The sequence below is a fragment of the Ovis aries genome, chromosome 1 (genome assembly GCF_016772045.2).
Source record: "Ovis aries strain OAR_USU_Benz2616 breed Rambouillet chromosome 1, ARS-UI_Ramb_v3.0, whole genome shotgun sequence".
NCBI classification, from domain to species: Eukaryota; Metazoa; Chordata; class Mammalia; order Artiodactyla; family Bovidae; genus Ovis; species Ovis aries.
This window is the reverse complement of record NC_056054.1, coordinates 66426721-66449318: the sequence shown is the minus strand read 5'-3', so window position 1 is coordinate 66449318 and position 22598 is coordinate 66426721. Positions and strand designations below refer to the sequence as shown.

General features: G+C 39.4%; 1 pseudogene; it reads right to left on the bottom strand.

The window, feature by feature from the left end:
• Positions 1–11844: 11844 nt before the first annotated feature.
• LOC101113817 (guanylate-binding protein 1-like) lies at positions 11845–22151 on the bottom strand (annotated as a pseudogene).
• Positions 22152–22598: the final 447 nt, after the last annotated feature.

Below are 22598 nucleotides of genomic sequence, written 5' to 3'. Positions count from 1 at the left end.
GGAGTGGATTGCCATTTCCCTCTCCAGCAGGTCTCCCGCTTTGTAGACAGACACTTTACCATCTCAGCCACCAGGGAAGTCTAAAGAATGTTCAAACTACCACACAATTGCATTCATCTCACATGCTAGCAAAGTAATGCTCAAAATTCTCCAAGCCAGGCATCAATAATACAAGAATCATGAACTTCCAGATGTTTAATCTGGATTTTAAAAAGGCAGAGGAGCCAGAGATCAAATTGCCAACATCTATGGATCATCGCAAAAGCAAGAGAGTTCCAGAAAAAAATCTTACTCAGTATGCCAAAGCTTTTGATTGTGTGGATCACAACAAACTGGAAAATTCTTCAAGAGATGGGAATACCAGACCACCTGACCTGCCTCCTGAGAAATCTGTATACAGGTCAAGAAGCAATAGTTAGAACTGGACATGGATCAACAGCCTGGTTCCAAGTTGGGAAAAGAGTACTTCAAGGCTATATATTGTTATCCTGTTTATTTAACTGCTACACAGACTACATCATGTGAAATGCCAGGCTGGATGAAGCACAAGCTGGAATCAAGATTGCTAGGAGAAATATCAATAATCTCAGACACACAAATGACACCACACTTATGGCAATGAAGAAGAACTAAAGAGCCTCTTGATGAAGGTGAAAGAGGAGAGTGAAAAAATTGACTTAATACTCAACATTCAGAAAACTAAGATCATGGCATCCGGTCCCATCACTTCATGCAAATAGATGGGGAAACAGTGGAAACAGTGAAAGATTTTATTTTGGGGGGCTCCAAAATCACTGCCGGTGGTGATTGCAGCCATGAAATTAAAAGATGCTTACTCCTTGGAAGAAAAGTTATGACCAACCTAGATAGCATATTAAAAAGCAGAGACATTGCTTTACCAGCAAAGGTCCATCTAGTCAATGCTATGGTTTTTCCAGTGGTCATGTGTATGGATGTGAGAGTTGGACCATAAAGAAAGCTCAGTGCTGAATTATTGATACTTTTGAACTGTGGTGTTGGAGAAGACTCTTGAGAATCCCTTGGACTGCAAGGAGATCCAACCTGTCAATCCTAAAGGAAATGAGTCCTGAATATTCATTGGAAGGACTGATGCTGAATCTGAAACTTCAATACTTTGGGCACCTGATGCAGAGAACTGACTCATTGAAAAAGACCCTGATGCTGGGAAAGATTGAAAGCGGGAGGAGAAGGGGATGACAGAGGATGAGATGGTTGGATGGCAGCACCGATGCAATGGACATGAATTTGAGTAGGCTCCAGGAGTTGGTGATGGACAGGGAAGCCTGGTGTGTTGCAGTCCATGGGATCGCAAGGAGTCAGAGCCAGCTGAGCAACTGAACTGAACTTATCTTGCTAGCGAGTGAGATGAGTGAAATTGTGCAGTAGTTTGAACATTCTTTGGCATTGCCTTTCTTTGTGACTTCAATGAAAACTGACCTTTTCCAGTCCTGGGGCCACTGCTGAGTTTTCCAAATTTGCTGACAGATTGAGTGTAGCACTTTCACAGCATCATCTTTTAGGATTTGAAATAGCTCAGCTGGAATTCCATCACCTCCACTAGCTCATAATGATGCTTCTGAAGGCCCACTTGACTTTGCATTTCAGGATATCTGACTCTAGGTGAGTGATCACACCATCATGTTTATCTGGGTCATGAAATCTTTTTTTTGTATTGTTCTTCTGTGTATTCTTGCCACCTCTTCTTACTATCTTCTGCTTCTGTTAGGTCCATACCATTTCTGTCTTCTATTGTGCCCATCTTTGCATGAAAATTTCCCTTGGTATCTCTAATTTTCTTGAAGAGATCTCTAATCATTCCCATTGTATTGTTTTCCTCTATTTCTTTGCATTGATCACTGAGGAAGTCTTTCTTATCTCTGTGTGCTATTCTTTGGAACTCTGCATTCAAATGGATATATCTTTCCTTTTCTCCTGTACTTTTTGCTTCTCTTCTCAGCTCTGTAAGCCCTCCTCAGACAACCATTTTGCCTTTTTGCATTTCTTTTTCTTGGGGATGATCTTGATCACTGCCTCCTGTACAATGTCACAAACCTCCGTCCATAGTTCTTCAGGCACTCTATCAGATCTAATCCCTTGAATCTATTTGTCACTTCCGCTGTATAATCGTAAGGTATTTCATTTAGGTCATACCTGAATTGTCTGGTGGTTTTCCCTACTTTCTTAAATTTAAGTCTGAATTTTGTAATAAGAATTTCATGAAAAAAGGAGTTCCAGCAAAATAGGTCTTAAAAATGATAGAAATATTATGGTGTGTGTGTGCTAAGTCACTTCAGTCATATCTGACTCTGCAACCCTTTGGACTGTAGTCCATCAGACTTCTTAGCCCACAGATTTCCCAGGCAAGAATACTGGAGTGGGTTGCTGTGCCCTCTTCCAGGGGATCTTCCCAACGCAGGGATGGAACCCGCATTTCTTATGTCTACTGGATTGGCAGGCAGGTTCTTTACCACTAGCACCACCTGGGAAGCCTATAGAAGCATTACACAAAAAGTGAAACTTAATAGCTCAGTGTGTCCAGACTCTTTGCTACCCTACAGACTGTAGCCCACCAGGCTCCTCTGTCCATGGAATTCTCCGTGCAAGAATACCGAAGTGGGTTGTCATTCCCTTCTCCAGGTGATCTTTCTGACTCGGGGGTTGAACCAGTGTCCCCTGCATTGCAAGCAGATTCTTTACCACTGAGCCACCAGGGAAGCCCTGGTGGGGTTTTATATGAATTACCCAATTGGGTTACATTATAGGAGTTTGAAATTTTTTAGTTGCTCAAAATATGATTTATTATTAAAGGAAAAAAAGCAAATATTTTACCATCTGTCTTTTTACCTGTTCTTTGCAGAGTTTTATTATGCTGAATTTCCAATAATCAGATAGGGTCTCATTCTTACTGTTCAGCTTACTTCCAGACTTGAACTGAACTTTCAAAGGTACCAAAGACCGCAGCCTATTTTGCTGGAGCACTTACTAATAATACTTTATAACTGCCTTTGCAAGCTGTACAATTCATAAAGGAAAATGATAACGTACAATTTAATATCCAAGGAACTGTCTTGGTTGAAAAGAACAGTATCTTCAAAATCAATACTGATTTCATTATTACTTCTCTTATAGAGATTTTTAAAAGATGAGACGGGGTAAAATTAAGTCACTTATCGAAAGTTACAAGCTTGGTACTGTTAACGTAGTACATATTACAAACTGTCAGATTTCCAGTATACTTACTGCTCTTAAGACACAGCACTAGACTATGCTGTGTCTATTTTTTGATGGCACTGGAGCTATAATAATGACATATAGGCAAGATGCAAATCAATTGCTTTTGACAGTGAAGTTTGATTGACATGAGGCCCAAGTCACAAATTTGAAAATTTCTTAACCTAAAAGGAAGTAGCCTTGAAATGCGTTAGAAATGTATAATGGACACTTTCACATTTATGATAATCTTCTCATATACATCTTCACCTTTGGAAATAAATGTCACAAGTAACAAAAGATGTCAAATTATATAACTGTTGTTTTAATTTCACAGATTGGATCTTAAGACCAAGAGGTGAAGATACTATTTCCAATTGGCCTCAGTTGAGAGGCACCAAATCTGTTCCTGTGGAATGGTGTTAGGGCAAATGAGGAACAGTCAAGACTCCAGGGCTGTAGCTGCAGTAGTGCTTACAGTCACCATCGATGATGTGGATTAAAGGGAATAGACTCAGTTAGCCTTAGAAAAGAACAGCTGAACCCATGTTGAAGGAAAAGGGACAGAAGGAACATCAGTGCCTCTCAAGGAGTGATAGAAGAGAGCCTTTTGTCTTTCTCACATTCACAAATATGTGATGCCATATTTAGAAGGATACTTTCTTGTATTTATCCTACAAATAAGAAATCTTCATATAAATTTTAAAGTCACCTTTATTCCACCAGGGCTTCCCTGGTGGCTCAGACAGTAAAGCATCTGCTTGCAGTGCGGGAGACCCGGGTTCGATCCCTGGGTTGGGAAGATCCCCTGGAGAAGGAAATGGCAACCCACTCCAGTACTCTTGCCTGGAAAATTCCATGGACTGAGGAGCTTGGTAGGCTACAGTCCATAGGGTCGCAAAGAGTTGGACATGACTGAGTGACTTCACTTTCTTATTCCACCAACAATAGTATAAATTTTCATTGGATTTACACTGAGTCCATTAAAATATATTTCTATCAGCTTTGCTATGAAATCTCTGTATTTTTATATCCATTAGAGACTGTTTTACTGAGCAAAGAAATCTGAATTAATATTGTTTTATTCAGTACTTTAGAAATGTTTTTCCACTTTCCCTAACTTGCAGTTTCCAGAAAGAAGTTGTTCATATTCTTACCCTTGTTTCCCTGTATATAGCATCTGTTTTTCTGATAGCCTTCAAGATCTTTTTGTTTAGATCTCATTACTCTGCCTATGTTGTGCTTTTCTTTGTATTTATCCTTGGGTTTCTCTGAACTTCTGAACCTGTGGTGTGCTGTCTTTCAGTAATTTTGGAAGGTTCTCTTTCCTTTTGATTTTTTAATATTACATGTATAGCAAATCTTTTGATATTGTTTTATAGCTACTGGATGCTCAGTTCTTTCATTCCTTGAGTAACTTCACGGTTCAGTTTAAATTCTATTGACCTATCTAAAGTTCTCTGATTCTTTCCTCCACTGTGTACCCATTCGGTCATCTGCTAAACCCATTAAAGTGTGTGTTAGTTGCTCAGTCGTGTCTGATTCTTTGTGACCCCCTGGACTATAGCCCACAAGGCTATAAAGGACACCTTAATTGTCACTTACAGTATTTCTATCTGACTCTATTAATAGTTTCCAGTTCTCCACTGAAAATTCACATTTGTCTACTGTGTTTATCTTCCCACTAGATCCTTTAACATAATAATTATAGTGATTTTAAAAGGGCTGTCTGATGGTTCCAGCACTTGGTCTATCTCTATTTCTGCTGCTTGCTTTATGTCTTCACAATGGATAGCTTTTACTTCATTTTTTTTTTTCTGTGTCTCATAATTTTTTACTGAATGCTGGTGACTGTGTAAAAAGTAGTTGGGAATGAAATAGTATTTATGCTTAGAAATGGGTACATCTCTTTTCTGTTAAGATGATTCAGTATAGTTGTAGTTCAGGTGGACATGGGTTTTATTTGTTCTGTAGCTAATTTAAGTGAATAAAGCCTCAAATTCCTCCAGTGGAGTTCTGCAATTATATGGTTCTTTATGTAAAACCTGGAATGCCAAAAGGTTTTTCTCAGTATCACTGTTCCACTCCCAGTTTTAGCAGACTCTGAACACCTGCATCATATGGGTCTTTTATTTTTTTATGATCTTATTTCTATCCCATTGGTGGGCTGCAATTACCTGAAATTCAGCTCAAGTCTCCTGGTGACAATATCAGTCATTTCTCTTCTCTAGGTACAGATGCATAACCTCAAACCATGAAATGTCCAGCCTGCCTGCCCCACCAAGGCAGCTCCCTCATGCCTCCTGCCCTACACTTAATATTTTCTGTGAGCACCTGATGGAGGTCAGCTTCTTCATCTTTCTCGAACTTTGTGTAGCAGGATGTTAAATAATGAGATTGTTCCTATCTGAATATTTTTATTAGGCCCAATAGTTGAGTACCCTAGGTTTCAAAGAACCCCACAATTTCTAAAACAAGATGCTAGACCATTTTTTCTGGAATTCACTAATAGAATATGAAAAATTTCATATCACTTAAATGCAGCCCCATTAAATCCTACCAGTTTAATAAGCCATTTAAAAAAAATTTCCTTTACCAATATTATACTCTTATAACTGAATTTTAAAGTGTAATTTGGAAAAATATTCTTTGGAACATTTAAAAATCACGGAATCTGGAAGAAATAATCTGAATTTATTTTTTCCTCCATTATTAAATATTAAAAATATCTTGTTTACATTCAAAAACAACTACCTCTCCTTAGACTATTCTTCTCTAGAAACCCATCTTTATAGTCTCAATAAGCCATATTAAAAATAAAGCCAAAAACGTAAGAGAGAAAGGAGGACTTCTTGGATCCAGTGAGGAGATAAAGGATTATTATTCAGGTCTGAGTCATGTGTCCACCCTCCTTCTACATTAATGTCTGTGTCTCAGGAAGTACAGGGCCACTATACTTAGCCCAGCTTGGGTTCAGCTCTCAAAATGGCCAAGACTGTTTCAGGATTCATTAAAGAAATTTGTCTCTGATATACTGTTGCATATATTTTTAGTGTTGTAACAAAATTTTCACCCCTTAATGTTGTATGATTGTATTTCACAAGATGAGTTCATGCAATCCAACTAAGACTATATTTTTCTAGCTACGCTTGCAGCTTGGTATGGACAAGTGATTAAGCGTCACATGACATATAAACAAAAGTAGATGCATGTCAGGGTTTCCCAGGTGGCACAGTGGTAATGAGTTCACATTCCGATGCAAGAGACTCAAGAGATGCAAGAGATGTGGGTTCAATACCTGTGTCGTGAAGATCCCCTGAGAAGGAAATAGCAACCCACTCCAGTATTCTTGCCTGAAAATTCCATGTACAGAGGAGCCTGGCAGGCTACAGTTCATGGGACTGCGAAGAGTCGGAAACAACTGAGCACACACATATTACATTACATTACGTTACGTTACGTTACGTTACGTTACGTTACGTTGCATTACGTATGTATATCACTACTGCGTCTGGCGAGAGAACTCTGAACTTGGACTCCGTGAATCCTTTTTTTCCTTCCTACTGCCTGGGTCACAGGTGTGGCAGCAGTCAAGCTTTAATCTTGCAGATGAATACAATGACTTGATAGGCAGAGAACACAGTATGCAAGGGAGCTGCATCCCTGAATGATCTCATGGAGCAAAATTCCCACTCAAGCCAATAGTGAAGGGACTATAACATGTCTTCTAAGCTGTAGCAACTGCCGCCTAAATGAGCTCTTTCTCCAAGTGAGTTCTTTCTCCCTGTTTTCCTGCCATCAGAGTGATGTAGCAAGCACAATTCTGAGCATGTGTGATAATCTACAAAGACTACCTGACTTTGGAAGAAAGTCTGTGATCTAGGCCACAACTGATGTTTCAAGTTCATCTTCAATGAGCCTTTGGCTACAGTGGACTCTGGCTAACGTGTAGCCATTATTCATTGCCATTGTATATTTGCTCATTCTCTTCCTTTAAAACACGTTTCCTCTCATCTCCCTTTGATGAAATCTGAGTCACCCTTCAAGATCCAGAAGAAAGTACACCTCCTTTTGAAACCATCTATAACCTTTCCAAATATAACTATTGCTCTGAAACAGATTCAAATATTTCATTTGTAGCATTATGTTAGCACTGCTATCTTTCTACCATATTTTATACTATGTGCCCCCTTCAAGGTATAGGTTTGCCAAGAGTGAGAAATTTGCTTTAAATATCCAGTGACAATGAGGGTCTCACAGGGTTACATGTACCAGTAAAATGAGAGTTTAGGTGTTGCTGGCAAAAGATAGCATTGCTCAATTTTAATAATTCCAAATAAAGACAATTGAAAACACTAATCAGCGTGGCAGCCACACAGGCCATCTCATGGTTTCCTGAGCACACCAAGCTTGTTTTCACCTCAGCAACCTGCCAATCTCCTGCCTGCAACACTATTCCACTACCTCTTCAAACGGCTTACCCCGTCCCTTTATTTACAACTTTTATATATGTTACCTCCTCAGAGAATCCTTTTCTGACTAACACAGCTAGAATAGCTACCTCCTACGGCCATTACCCATATACTTGTTACCATTCTTAATTTTCTCCTGAAATTTTATATGCATATACTCATTCATGTGTATACATTCATGTTAACACATACATATTCATATACTAATTATTTGAATTAGTATCAGACGTGACTTAGCAACTAAACCACCACCAGATTTCCTTTGTATGTTTTTCTTATAAAACTCTCACCTTTCAAGATTGTAAACACTTCAATATCTAGGACCATGTCACAGTCTATACCTATTGCAGGGATAAGCATATAAAAATTACACAATTAAATGTCTGTCAAATTGAACTGAATCAATATAGAATCAATCACATTTGTTACTCATTTACTTGTGCTGATTTTTAAAAACTGACTAAAAGATTAAAGAGTCCATCTTTGTGGGTACATCAGTTCAGTTCAGTTCAGTTCAGTCACTCAGTCGTGTCCGACTCTTTGCGACCCCATGAATCGCAGCACGCCAGGCCTCTATGTCCATCACCAACTCCCGGAGTTCACTCAGACTCAGGTCCATCGAGTCCGTGATGCCATCCAGCCATCTCATCCTCAGTTGTCCCCTTCTCCTCCTGCCCCCAATCCCTCCCAGCATCAAAGTCTTTTCCAATGAGTCAACTCTTCTCATGAGGTGGCCAAAGTACTGGAGTTTCAGCTTTAGCATCATTCCTTCCAAAGAAATCCCAGGGCTGATCTCCTTCAGAATGGACTGGTTGGATCTCCTTGCAGTCCAAGGGACTCTCAGGAGTCTTCTCCAACACCACAGTTCAAAAGCATCAATTCTTCAGTGCTCAGCCTTCTTCACAGTCCAACTCTCACATCCATACATGACTACTGGAAAAACCATATACCAAGTGTTAAAATAGTTTTTAAAAAAAGAAATACAGCTTTCAGTTTAATGTCAATTACTGCTTGGAAGATTCATTATAATAGCTTATATATGTAGCAACCCTTTGAGGTACATATTGAGTAAATATTTTTATTGCCAAATTAGAGCTAAGTGATTGAAAATCTGCATTGATTTTAATATCATAAATTGGAAAAGTACAAACAAATACTAGAGATTAGCTAAATTAATTTAGAGATAAATAAACTGCAGCTAAAGAAAACTAACAGAATTCCCAAAGTCCTTTCAGACTCTGAGTGGACTAATGTCAAAAGATGAAATAATGGTAATGTTGAAATAGAAAATTATCTTTACTTCATACATGTTGTAAAGTTTTTTTAAAAAAAGAAAACACTGATCATCTAATTTCACCAAGAGATGGGAATACTAGACCACCTGACCTGCCTCTTGAGAAACCTGTATGGTTTCTCTGCTCACCCCCAACATGTTAGTGTTCTCACGCCTCCACTGTATGTCCTTTGCTTTCTCAGTCTTTCATTTGATGCATCACACGTGCGTGTGTGCATTCTAAGTCGCTTCAGTTGTGTCCGACTCTGTGTGACCCTGTAGACTGTGTAGCCCGCCGGGCTCCTCTGTCCATGAGATTCTTCCAGCAAGAATACTGGAGTGGGTTGCCATGCCCCTCTCCAGAGGATCTTCCTGACCCAGAGATGGAGCTCTTGTCTCCTTCATTAGGGAATCAGGTTGTTTACCACGTAGGAAGCCCTTATGCATCACAGGGACATCACTAAAACAGAAACAATTCTTTTGTCTAACAAATCCTGTCTATTTGTGTGGGCATTCATGACCTCATTATGGGTTCTGAAACGAGGTTTCAAGACAGTCTTCACTGCTATGCTACTGGAAAGCTGTTTCAGAAATGGACTCAGGTGATGACTCAGTGTTCACCATCGTATGGTGCCAGCTTCTCCATTTCATTGGCCTCCTCTTAACATGGACACAAATAAGGAAAAGGAAGTGCTGCATGATGGCAAATAGGAATATAGATTTCTCATCTCAGCCTTCTCATAAATTCTGCTTGTGAATACCTGCTTGATCTTCTAGAGGCAGATAAAAATGTATAGGTTAATAGAAGTGAAGTGAAGTGAAGTTGCTCAGTCGTGTCCTACTCTTTGCGACCCCATGGACTGTATCCTACCAGGCTCCTCCTTCCATGGGATTTTCCAAGCAAGAGTACTGGAGTGGGTTGCCATTTCCTTCTCCAGGGGATCTTCCCAACCCAGGGATCGAACCTGGTTCTCCCTCATTCCAGGCAGATGCTTTAACCTCTGAGCCACCAGGGAAGCCCATAGGTTAATAAGGGTTACATTAATTCTGCAATTATGGAGTTTAGTTTATTTAATGGTATAGCTTATAATCTGGTATAGAAACTCATGTTACAAAATTAGAAAGGGAGTTACTTTTGTTTAGCTTTAATTTTCTTATTTTTAAATGATTAACAAAGAAACCACTACTAGGTTTTGAATGCAGAGTTATTCTTTTCTACAATGAAGTTTAACTAATAAAAATGTATTTGGTTTACTCCTTTGTTGCAGTGCAGTGTGGGAACTACAGAGTGAATTTACATAAATACTCCACTTAATATGCTTGAGTCTCACGTGGTCCCCTATGAAACTGCAGTTTGAGTAAAAAACTACTACTTATCAGCACTTGCCTAACTGTGGAAGGAGGCATTCTCCATGCAGATGGGAAACGAAGGAAAGATTCTGTGGAAAAAAGGGTCCCAAGGCAACCAGAACAAGCAGGTTTATTAATGTAGATTCAGTGGCATTAGCTCCTTCCCTGCTTTTCTCTCATCATGTAATATTTTGAAACACTGTATAATCTTTTTCACAGTGCTAACATATGTGATGTAATCCCTATATTCCTTACAAACGCAAGGAACATAAAGCAGATGTGAAAAACTTTGATGAATGTTTCTATTATATAAAGCAAGAGTCTGCAAATTATGGCTTCTGAGTGCCAGCTGTATTTTAAAACAATGGTTTCTTGGAAAACAGGCATACCATCCATTTGTGTATCATCTGTGGTTGCTTTATGGCAGAGTTGAGGACATACTCATGAATAGTTACTATCGCAGATTTTACGAAAACATTAGCCAATCATGGCTATATAAACTAAAACATTATACTTTTTTGGTGAAAAACTATAAAAAATCAGAAACGTAAAGTTCAACATTTTACAGTTTTACTTCCAAACTGAAATAATATCCATCCAGTCCATTCTGAAGGAGACCAACCCTGGGATTTATTTGGAAGGAATGCTGCTAAAGCTGAAACTCCAGTACTTTGGCCACCTCATGCGAAGAGTTGACTCATTGGAAAAGACTCTGATGCTGGGAGGGATTGGGGGCAGGAGGAGAAGGGGACGACCAAGGATGAGATGGCTGGATGGCATCACTGACCTGATGGATGTGAGTCTGAGTGAACTCCCAGAGTTGGTGATGGACAGGGAGGCCTGGCGTGCTGCGATTCATGGAGTGGCAAAGAGTCGGACACGACTGAGCGACTGAACTGAACTGAAAAGTTTCCTTTTTCAGCCCATTTATTTATGATCCAGGTTATAATCATGCTAATGGTTTCTTCCATCTTCCTGTGGAAATTCTGTAGACCTTCTAGATCAATATACAAGGTGATTTGCCTTAGCTTGGGATTCACCAGTAAGCACTGCCCATTCCAGGTATCCAGGAGTCACATCACTACTCACAGATGGTGCAGTCTTGAAACAATGGGACACCATATACTGCCTTTACTAGAAGCTAGAATGGTTCTTCCCAACCTCTTGTGCATTTGGTCAAACTCATGACCAACTATCCCAAGACTTTGACCTAAGACTTTGCTCAGTATCCACTTGTCTAACTAGTGGTCATCTGGAAGAAGAAGTTCCTGGGTGGTACCAGCTTATGATACTTCCTGTGCTGGCACAGAGGTAAAGTGTGTCTTGTTACACAGTTTACAATATTGTGAGGAAGAAGCACATGACTTCAATTATAGAACTGCATGTCTTTGCAAATTTTAGTGTAGTGAAAATGTGAAACCTAAATATTATAAAGTATGGTGATGCTTTTCTTAGTTTTAAACTTCTTGAGTAGTGCCTTGAATAAGAGTGACCAGGAAAGCCCTATTCTTTAACTCTTTAGCCTAGGACACACCCCTTCTTTGGTTTGTTCATCTCCTTCTGGAGGTTCTGTATTTCGCTATGGAGCCGTCTGCTCTCCTCTGGGCACTCTTCCTGCAGTAGTCAGGACTGCTCCTAAAAACACACGGGAATTGAGCAGTGCATATCATTAAGTGAATCTCTCCCTACTGTCTAGTTTCCACATTCAAGAAGTTGGTTTTTTTACTTTTCATTTATTTAGTTTTTATTGAAGGATAATTGCTTTACAGAATTTTGCTGTTTTCTGTCCAATCTCAATATGAATCAGCCATAGGTATACACATATCCCCCCCTTTTGAAACTCCCTTCCATCTCCCTCCCTGTCTCACCCCTCTACGTTGATACAGAGCCCCTGTTTGAGTTTCCTGAGCCATACAGCAGATTCCCATTGGCCATCTATTTTAAATATGGTAATGTAAGTTTCTAGGTTATTCAAAAATATTGAACTTCTTCTTGAAATTTTCTCTATCATTAATTTTCATTATACTTTCTCTTAAGTCTTCTATCTCTGTGATTGCTTTTCCTGAGTCTCCTTGAGTTAAGAAAGATTTTTGACTTGTATCTCCTGACATAAGCTCATCCTGATATGTTGATAAATCTCAATTAGCAGTCTTAATTTTTTCTCCCATTGTTTGTATACAACCTTTGTGGACAACCTAATGACATGTTTGAGTCTTTGAGTCTTATCTATGCATTTTTATTTTTTATAACACACGCATACACACATAACATAGAAATAGAAGGATTTCCAAAATCTGATACATTGTCTGAATCTTAGATCAGGAAATTTGGCCTAAGCTTCCACAACTTGGTGGCAGAAGAACCAAAATATAGGTGAGGGAATCAGGGTCCCAGACTTGACCATACTGGATTTCTGCACAGCTCAACACATACTAGGAGCAGGACATAGGAAACCAGTAGGAGTGACAGATAGACACAGCAGTGTGAGTTAAGGAGTCCTTCTGCTTATGAAGGATTTCTTATAGCTAAAGGTCATACCAGTTGTGACAGAAAAAAAAAATCATGAATCTCTCTAAGTGGTGAAGACAGTTCAGATATCTTCCCATGCATTGTGACCCTATAAAAGTTATTTAGTGTTGTGTGAACCTCTCTTTCATCTCCTAAGTATTAGGGACATGACAGGTCTTGCTTTGATATGGATAAGACCTTTTTTTTTTAATGCCTAGCAGATAACAGCTACCATGATTGACAGATACAGTGATAAAAGACTAGGTGCGACATAACTGCAAGTAAAGTCTTTTAGTAACGAGACACTGCAGGGGCCAGTTCAGGCAGACAAACAGGGATTGAAAAGGACAAGTAAGCATGCAAGGTCCTTCTTCTGGGCTTCAAGTTCTCACTGCGGGGCCACCTTTGTGACCAGGGAGTGTGGAGGGAAAACAGAATAACAGGAACCTCACGGTGTTGCACTTAAATACCTGCAGTTTGAGAGCAAGAGTTCTCTCCTGCTCTTCCAGTAACTGGGCCCTCTCCCTCTCCATCTTCTCAGTCAGTTGTTTCACATGTTCCTGATGGCTCTTTTCTTTCTCTTCCATCATCTGCTGGTTCCTTATTTGCATTTCCTCCAGCATAGTTGCTGCAGCCCGTGCAGATTCAGCTTTCACACGTTCCACTGTCAGGAGGAAGGGGGAAAATAAAAATGTATGTGGAGACCAAGTTGCCTCTTACTTCCATCTAAAGTTATCTATCACTGTTGCTATTGGCTGCATACACCCTACTCAGAAAAGATATTAGTGAATAAGAGACATCTTTTCTCATGTTGCTATAGTTTAAGGCTCCTCAGTTCACCTAGCTGAATTAGTTAGAACTTTAAAGAGCTTTTGAGGCTGTCTAGTCTCTTGACTTGCTCCTCACCTTCAATCAACTTTTCCTTCTCTGAGAGCATCTGGTCTGTCTGTAGAATTACATCAGTCACAGACTCCCTGGACTTCAAATATTCCTGAAGAATCTCCTCAGCCTGGGACCCGGACATAATGGGGTTAGTAGTAGGAAATGACTGTAAACACTTATTCATGTTTTCCACCTTTCCCTCTAGGAACTGCTCCTCTTGGCCCTGGTGTGCCTGATGATCAGATTCCCTGTCACTGGGCTGAGCACATGCTCCAGACTGGCCAAGCAAGGCGCCCTCCCAAGCAGAATCCTTTTTAAGACGTTGATATACATGTAAATAGTGATTCTCTGTGCTTGTAAACTGAGGGCTCTGATTTTGGAGCTGTTGGTGCTGTGGTCCCTTATGGGGTGAGCTTGTTGGAGAATAAAGGCATCATGGAGAAAGTGGATCTGAATAAAGTGGGTAGAGGGAGAATGGGAGGGAGGGAAGTGTAGGGCTGGGGGCAGCCACAGGCAGAGAGATACATGATGACATTATTTGAAATTTTGGATACATCTGGTAATCCAGTTGATAACTCAATTGCTAACTTAGGGTATGCTCTTGTATAAGCACATTGGTTATACCTGGTGTAACAGGCTCCCTGTACGTGTTTATAGAATGAGAGCCTGAATGACGTTGGTCCTATAATTGCGCATCTGTGTACAACACACATGGTCACACTGTCACCTCAAGAAGGCATCAGTAGCTTCCCAGAATCAAACTTGGTTACCTGTATGCCCTTTCTGGGCTCCTGAACATACTTCTTCTTCAGCTCTTGCCTCTTCTCCATTAAGAGGTGATAGCCCCCTGGTTTCAAATAAATCCCCTGTTTCACATCTTCTTCTAAAGGACTGAAAATATCCTTCAGTAAAGCAGAGCAATGATCTTCTGATGCTTTAAGATTCTGGTTACAAAAGTCATCTTGCTTTTTATCCAGCTTGGCCTTTAATGTAAAATATAAGTATTAATAAACAGAAGAATTTAAAGAGGTTAGCTTGACCTCCAAATTTCTGGAAAAGCTTCTCAAACAAATAAAAGCAAAAAATGTCTGTGATCACTAGAAGAACTCACAGAAATGCAACAAAATCATATCCTTCCTCCTGATCCTGACTTTCTACAGAGGCCTCTTTCTCCATGAGGGTAACCTTTGGAGCAGAGATTACTAGCTACATGCTTCACCTTTGGAGAAAACTCCTAATTTTCCAACTGGACAAATGATTGCATGTGAAATAAATGTAGCTCAATATAAACCTGCTCATGATAACTAAGAATAAAATATTCTTTGCTTTTGGCCAAAATATCCAATCGGCCTGATAAAAATGAGTCTGTGATTTGATTAGAAGTTCTGATTATTACCTGTATGCATGTAATGAAATTATAGGGAAGATTATTAGTTTATTCATGAAAGAAAAAAGTTTCAATGCTTCATAATAAAATATATCATAAATAAAATTGGTTCCTCTTATGATAACAAATAATGTTTGTCTAGAAAAATTGCTTTTCACAAAATAAACACCTATTTCATTTTCTAGTAATACTTTACTTTCCAAGAGTCTAACATGTGTAAACTTGAGAAAAAAATTACCACTAATTCTTTTTGAAATATTGGTCTATGTCTTTGAAGGAACTCTTCATGAAGACTTCAGTGGCCTCTTTCTCACTGGCCCTGTGCAGGTCCAGCAGTTCCTGGAGGGTTTCTGAGGGCAGCTAGAGCTTCTGGCTCATCTGCTGGTCATAGTGGGCAATGGCCTTTTGTACTGCAGCCGAGTTCTCAATCTCAGCCAAGGCCAGGACTGCATTCTCCATGCAGGGCAGATCCCCACTGTTGATGGCATTGACATAGGTCTGCACCAGGGTCTCTAAACCTACGACAGAGAACTATAATGATGTTTACTGTAGGCAGAGTGAGGAAACTTTCTATTCTGTCTAATTCTAATGTTGTTTATTACCAACCATTTATTTTACAGCATCACCTGAAAACTTACTAAAAATTCAGACTCTCAGCCTCTGCCCCAGTTTGACTGACTTAGGACCCTCCTCTTTGGCAAGATCCTCAGTAGGTATATATACATCAACAGTTGAGAAACTTTTGTGTTTATTGAGTACATTTACTTCACCTGCAGGTACTGTTAGGCCAGAAACCATATCTCTCTCATTTATGTCTGTATTATCAGCCCTAGTAAGTCCATGGAAAACATTTAATTAATATTTGTGGAGCAAATCAAAATGAGCCCTCCATTTTGCTTATTCTAGCAGAGCATTATAGGAGAAATTTCTGTGGTGTTGGAAGTATTCTGTGTGTGCTGTCCAGGGTGGGAGCCACTAGCCTCAGTAGGTATGAGCCCTTAAGACATAGCTCTGTGATCAGAATGTTAAATTTCTATATTTTTTTATTAGCTACATTTAAATTTAGATAGGCATACCTGTCTAGGGACAGCCATGTTGGACAAGGCAGATCCAGTTTACTAGGACAATTGTCAGCTCTTAAAGCTTTTATTCTTTGCCTTTTGTGTCTTTTCTCAACTATGAAGTCTGACTAATAAAACCTATCAGAAGTGTTGGTGCCACCTAGAATTTATCACGATAATAGCAGTAGATGTGCACTTTTCAAAGTTGAAGCTACATGGATGTTATCACACCATCCTCTAGTCTTAATAGTGAGAGTGAATACTTTAAGAGGACTCATGAGATCCATCCACCTTGATGCCTCCTGAGAGTTTTAGTTTTGGAACTGCTAAAAATGTAGGAACAGAAGACTGCAGCTTGTTGCACAAATTCAGAGTCCAGCTCATCGTCACACAGTTCCTCAAGCTGGCCCAATTTCTTCCTATCAGTGGGCCAATCAAAGATGAAGCATTTCTTCTTTGGGAAGAACTTTCAGATACAGAGTTGAGGCAGATTAAAAGTTTTATCTTTTGGGCTGGTACCTGGAGGAAGGAAAAAGGAGTTTGCCTAATGTAGGGTCTTGCAAACATTTCCTGTAAAGGGCAAACAGTAAATATTTTAGACTTTGCAAGCCAGATGGTCTCTTTTCTGAGTACTTAAGTCTCCTATTGTAGCCTAAAACTGTCATAGAGAAACTTTAAATGAATGGGTATGACATTGTTTCAATAAAATCATATTTAAAAAACCAGCTGGAAGGCTAGATTGGACAATATTTGCCTGTGGCAATCCTTTACCAGCCCTGAACTGTGCATGGATCATGCTTGAATTTCTTTTCTTCAAATAAATGACCATTCTACTCCTACTCTTTGGCTAGTTACAGCACCACAAGCCCTAAGCATGGAGATATCAATCTAATCACAGCACAGGGCAAGGTGAAAGGCAAAGAAATTTATTCTTAGAACAGGGAGAAAAATAATCTAAAGCCAAATCTATTATTCATATAGATAGCATATTCAAAAGCAGAGACATTACTTTGCCAACTAAGGTCCGTCTAGTCAAAGCTATGGTTTTTCCAGTAGTCATGTATGGATGTGAGAGTTGGACTGTGAAGAAGGTTGAGTGCTGGAGAATTGATGCGTTTAAACTGTGGTGTTGGAGAAGACAACCAGTCCATTCTGAAGGAGGTCAGCCCTCAGATTTCTTTGGAAGGAATGATGCTAAAGCTGAAACTCCAGGACTTTGGCAACCTCATGTGAAGAGTTGACTCATTGGAAAAGACTTTGATGCTGGGAGGGATTAGAGGCAGGAGGAGAAAGGGAAGACCGAGGATGAGATGGCTGGATGGCATCACTGACTCAATGGACGTGAGTCTGGGTGAACTCCGGGAGTTGGTGATGGACAGGGAGGCCTGGCATGCTGCAGTTCATGGGGTCGCAAAGAGTTGGACCGACCTAGCAACTGAACTGAACTGAAACAAGCATTACTTCTTAGTAACCACCCCTTGAGAAGAAATAGAAACTGTAAGTAGAAGACGACTGTTGACAGAAAACTAAGGAACAATAGTTTTTAGTGTTTTGTCATCTGTTTACCAATTCTAAGTCCCCTTTACCTTTCCTAAGCTTGAGGGAATTCTCTGGGTACTCGTCTGCTGTGATGGACTGTCCATCTGCTTCCAAGTTTAGGGAGAAATCCCTCAGTGTCCATATGAAGTCTGGAAAGAAGCTCACAAAGTCAGCTGAATCCTCAACCTCATCCACATCAGGTGAGGATCTTGCCCTGATCCTATCTGTCAGCTCTGTCACATAGCTGAGTAGCAAAATAAGGAAAACTCGCATGAATAAAGAGTACCCCCCTCATCCTATATTAGTTCCACATACAAAGCCTTGTTTCTCCTTTGTTCTTAACCCAAATATCCCAAGTATCAATTCTTCGGTAGGTTATAGGATTTTCCCCTTGCCATTGAATTCTTTTTTATATTTCTCGTGTTTGTTTCACCAGGATTCATGGTTAGTCAGCTGTTTTTTAAAGTTTGGTCTCCCCTCTGACTTTGATGTGGTTTGGATCCCAAAAGGATACTGCAGTTGGTCCATGGCCTGCTGGTTGATAGTTCCCATACTATTGTACACAAAAGTGCTGCTCAAGAGTATCGCTAGGGCAAAGATCCAGGAGTCATTCTGGTTGTCACCCTGGAAATCAGAACATATTTTACCAGGACTGTGTTTCATTCTTAATGGCACTTTCCTGATCAGCAGTAGTAAAAGGATGCTCATTTAACTTGAGGTTTTTTTTTTCTTTCTTTCAAGACTGGTGACAAAGAAAACCAAATCCAAGCAAAAATGACTGAATAGTTTTCTGATGTGTTTTGTTTTACCCTGATTCTCACTAGACCCTCTTATGATCATTGGTAGATAATTGCAAAGCAAATAGTCATTGTGGGTGGGCAGTCAAAGGTCTTAAATGTAATTTAAATTTAATTTTTCTCTTTACTTTTACAGAAAAATTGTCTTACTATTAGGGTACTAATACTTGTTTCTATCTCAGTTGGATATTGTTGTTCACCTAACACTTCCCGTTTCTTATCTTATAAATATTCCAGACAATACTATGAGGCAAATGTAGATCTAATACACCTGTTTTACGGATCAGAAAGCTGAGGTTAAAAAGGTCAAATAATTTACAAAAGTCACTGAGTTACTGACCGACTTTAAATTTAAAGCCAAGGGTATGGGGCTTTGGAACCTAAATCCTTAACTAAAGTTCTTTGCAGGATAAAATTCATCCCTTTGAGTTTATCTGTACTCCCTTTATGCATCTGTGTTAACTGGCTTAGCTTATAGCTTTTTATTAATTAGGATACTGTCTACTGACCACTATGCTCTTCCTCTAGGATTCTGCCTTATGAATATTTTCCTAACCCCTGGTTCCTAGCTTGGTTTCATAGCATATAAACAGAAATGAAAAAACATGGTTAAACAAAGGTCTTATTTAAAGGAAAATTAAAAGTGTAGAGGACATTCAGACACGAGGGCTTAGTCCAAACTGGAACCTCATTCCTTACCTTCTCCACATCCCCCAGGCCCTCAGTATCAAGTAGAACTAGAGTACGGTCTGGCTTCTCGGGATGAAGCACACACCACATCCAGATGCCCTTTGTGTGAGACTGCAGTGTGGAGCCCAGAGAGAAGCCTTCAAGGGGGCATGGGGAAAAGAGAGGGTGGAATTCTACTATCAGGTGGTTCTGGAAGTTGGAATGCAAGTTAACAGAATCAAGTTTAGGAGAACTGAAACCACAACAAGTATTAATCTTATTTACAATCAGAGAAACAGGGAAATTAGAATATCAAATACTTAAAAAGATGCAAAACCTTTTCATGAGGAAAACAATCAACAAACTAGAAATTTAAGGAAAATCTCAACATAATAGTAGTCATATAAAAAAAACACAGCCAACATAATATTCAACAATGAAAGAGAGAAAGCTTTCCTTCTACAAAATTTAACCCAAATGGATCAAAGACCTTAAGAGCTATTAATAAATCTATGAAGGTCATAGAAGAGAATACAGGAGAAAAACTTCACAATATTGCATTCAGCAAAGATTTCTTGGAAATAATACCAAAAATATAAATAACAATAAAAATATATAAGTTGGACTTCACCCAAATTAAAACACTTATGTATCAAAGGACATTGCTGCTGCTGCTGCTGCTGCTGCTGCTGCTGCTAAGTTGCTTCAGTCGTGTTCGACTCTGTGCGACCTCATAGATGGCAGCCCAACAGGCTCCCCCATCCTTGGGATTCTCCAGGCAAGAGCACTGGAGTGGATTGCCATTTTCTTCTCCAATGCATGAAAGTGACAAGTGAAAGTGAAGTCACTCAATCGTGTTCGACTCTTAGCGACCCCATGGATTGCAGTCCACCAGGCTCCTCCGCCCATGGGATTTTCCAGGCAAGAGTACTGGAGTGGGGTGCCATTGCCTTCTCCGATCAAAGGACACTATTGAGAGTTCAATAGATAACACACAAATTGGGAGGAAATATTTGCTAGTCATAAATCTGATAAAGGATTCATGTGCAGAATATATAAATGTCTTACAATTTAACACAAATAAATTAAAGGTCAACCCAATTAAAAAATGAGCAAATGACTTGATAGACATTTCTCCTGAGAAATTGTTCAAAAGACCAATGAACACATGAAAAGATCCTCAACATTACTAGTCATTAGGGAAGTACTAAGCAAAACCACAATGTATTAAAACAACCTGCAATGGAAAATAACCTGAAAAAATATATATGTGTATATAGCTGAATCACTTTGCTGTACGCTTAAAACTAACACAATATTGTAAATCAACTGTGTTTCAAAAAAAGGGCAACAAAACATAGCATACAGCTTATGTGAATCATGAAAATTAATTGATATTTATAATGAAGTTGGAAAATTTGACACTGAATGAATTTGATAATATTAAAAAATATTTTACTTTAAAAAACCACAATGAGATACTACTTCATACCCATTAGGATGGCCTTTATCAAAAGAACTATAGCAAATGTTGGCAAAAATGTGCAGAAATTAGAACCATTGTGTGTTTCTGGTGGGAATGTAAAATGGTAGAGTTTCTGTGGAAAATAATATGGTGAGTTCTTTAAAAAGCTTAGCATAGAATTATCATATAATCCAGCAATTCCACTTCTTGGTGTATACCCAAAAGAAGTGAAAGCAGGGATAGAACAGATATTTGAACACCCATGCTCTTAGTAACATTATTCACAGTAGCCAAAATGAGGAAACAGTCCAAATGTCCATAAACTGGATGACTGGATAAGCAAACAGGTATCACATACAATTACTTAGCCTTAAAAAGGAAGAGAATTTGATACATGGTACAACATTGTTTGACCTTGAAGATATCACACTCAGTGAAATAAACCTATCACTAAAGGACAAATAATATATGATTCTTTACATGAGATTCCAAGACTGGTCAAATTTATAGATAATATAGAATTGTGGTTGTCAAAGGCTGGGGCATTTTGTTTATTAGGATATAGAATTACTGTTGGGGGAAATTTATGGAGATGGATGTTAGTGATGTTTACACAACAGTGTGAATTTACTTAATACCACAGAACTTTAAAAAATGTTACAATGGTAAATTTTGTGGTAAATTTTATGTATGTGTATCCTGCATGAGGGCATGTGCAGTCGTTTCGGCTGTGTCTGACTCTTTGCAACTCCATGGACCATAACCCACCAGGTTCCCCTGACCATGAGATTTTCCCAGCAAGGATACTGGCATGGGTTGCCAGGCCCTCCTCCAGGCGTCTTCCCTACCCAGGGATCAGACCTGGGTCTCTGGCATCTCTGCATTGCAGGCAGATTCTTTACCTGCTGAGCCATTGGGGAAGCCCATGTATAACTTAACAACAGTTAAAAATAAGAAAAGAAATAAGAATAAACAATACAGATTTAAAATGTTTTAAATCTTAAAGATCAATACAAATGCTCCCACTACATGAATATTTTTGTAAATGTCTTGTGGTTTATTATTACATACATCACTTATTTTTTATTATCACATCTGTCTTTCTAGGAAAGGAAAAAATTGTGATTTTGAAAAAGAAACGAAGACAAAGTGCAAAGAGCTGTGATCTGATACAGGTCATAGTGACGATAAGAACATAGCTGTGGACTGAAAGGTAGCTTTCAATATCCCTCCCAGGTCTCTCATGTCCTCTCCTCACATCACTGTGCTTCACGCTGGGGGTGTGGGTGGACAGAAAGGACTTGGCTGGGCTCTGCCCATGTCACTCACCCTTTTTCTTCCCAGCCAGCTTGTTCATCAGGTAGGACTTGCCTGTGCAGTAGAGGCCCACGATAGCCACCACCACAACAGGCTACCTGATGGCACAGGATCTTCAGAGCTTCTGGATTCACCAGCAGTCACCCATTAATGTTCTCAATGAGACATTCTGGGCCTGGCATCTGGGCCTCTGAGGCCATGTTGCCTTGCCTGCAAGGGAAGAGATGGGATGAATTAGAATTTCCAGTCTAAACAGATGAAGAGTTTTCATCAGGGTATTTTGCGTTCAGAAGGAGGAATGTCAAAATCCCCACAATATAACTGTGTGCCTAGTTAACACAGTTAACATCAGCAAAGAGAAAGATGATCCTAATGCATCTGGTGATTTTTTGGCCAGTCACGAAAAACCCTGGCCATTTATGTCAACAGTGAGATATATGAGGTAAAATCTGTTTCCTTTTGAAAACTGGAGAAGTGTTATCAAAGTAGCTCATTAAACATATTGATATGACAGTGACTTATCAACATACAATCACCCTCATGAACAAAATCTTCCACTTAATTTACCATTGAAATCTTCTGTTTGGATTCACATTTAAAAATTTATGAAAGTGAGGCGAACCTGATAACCACTACACTACAGAAAT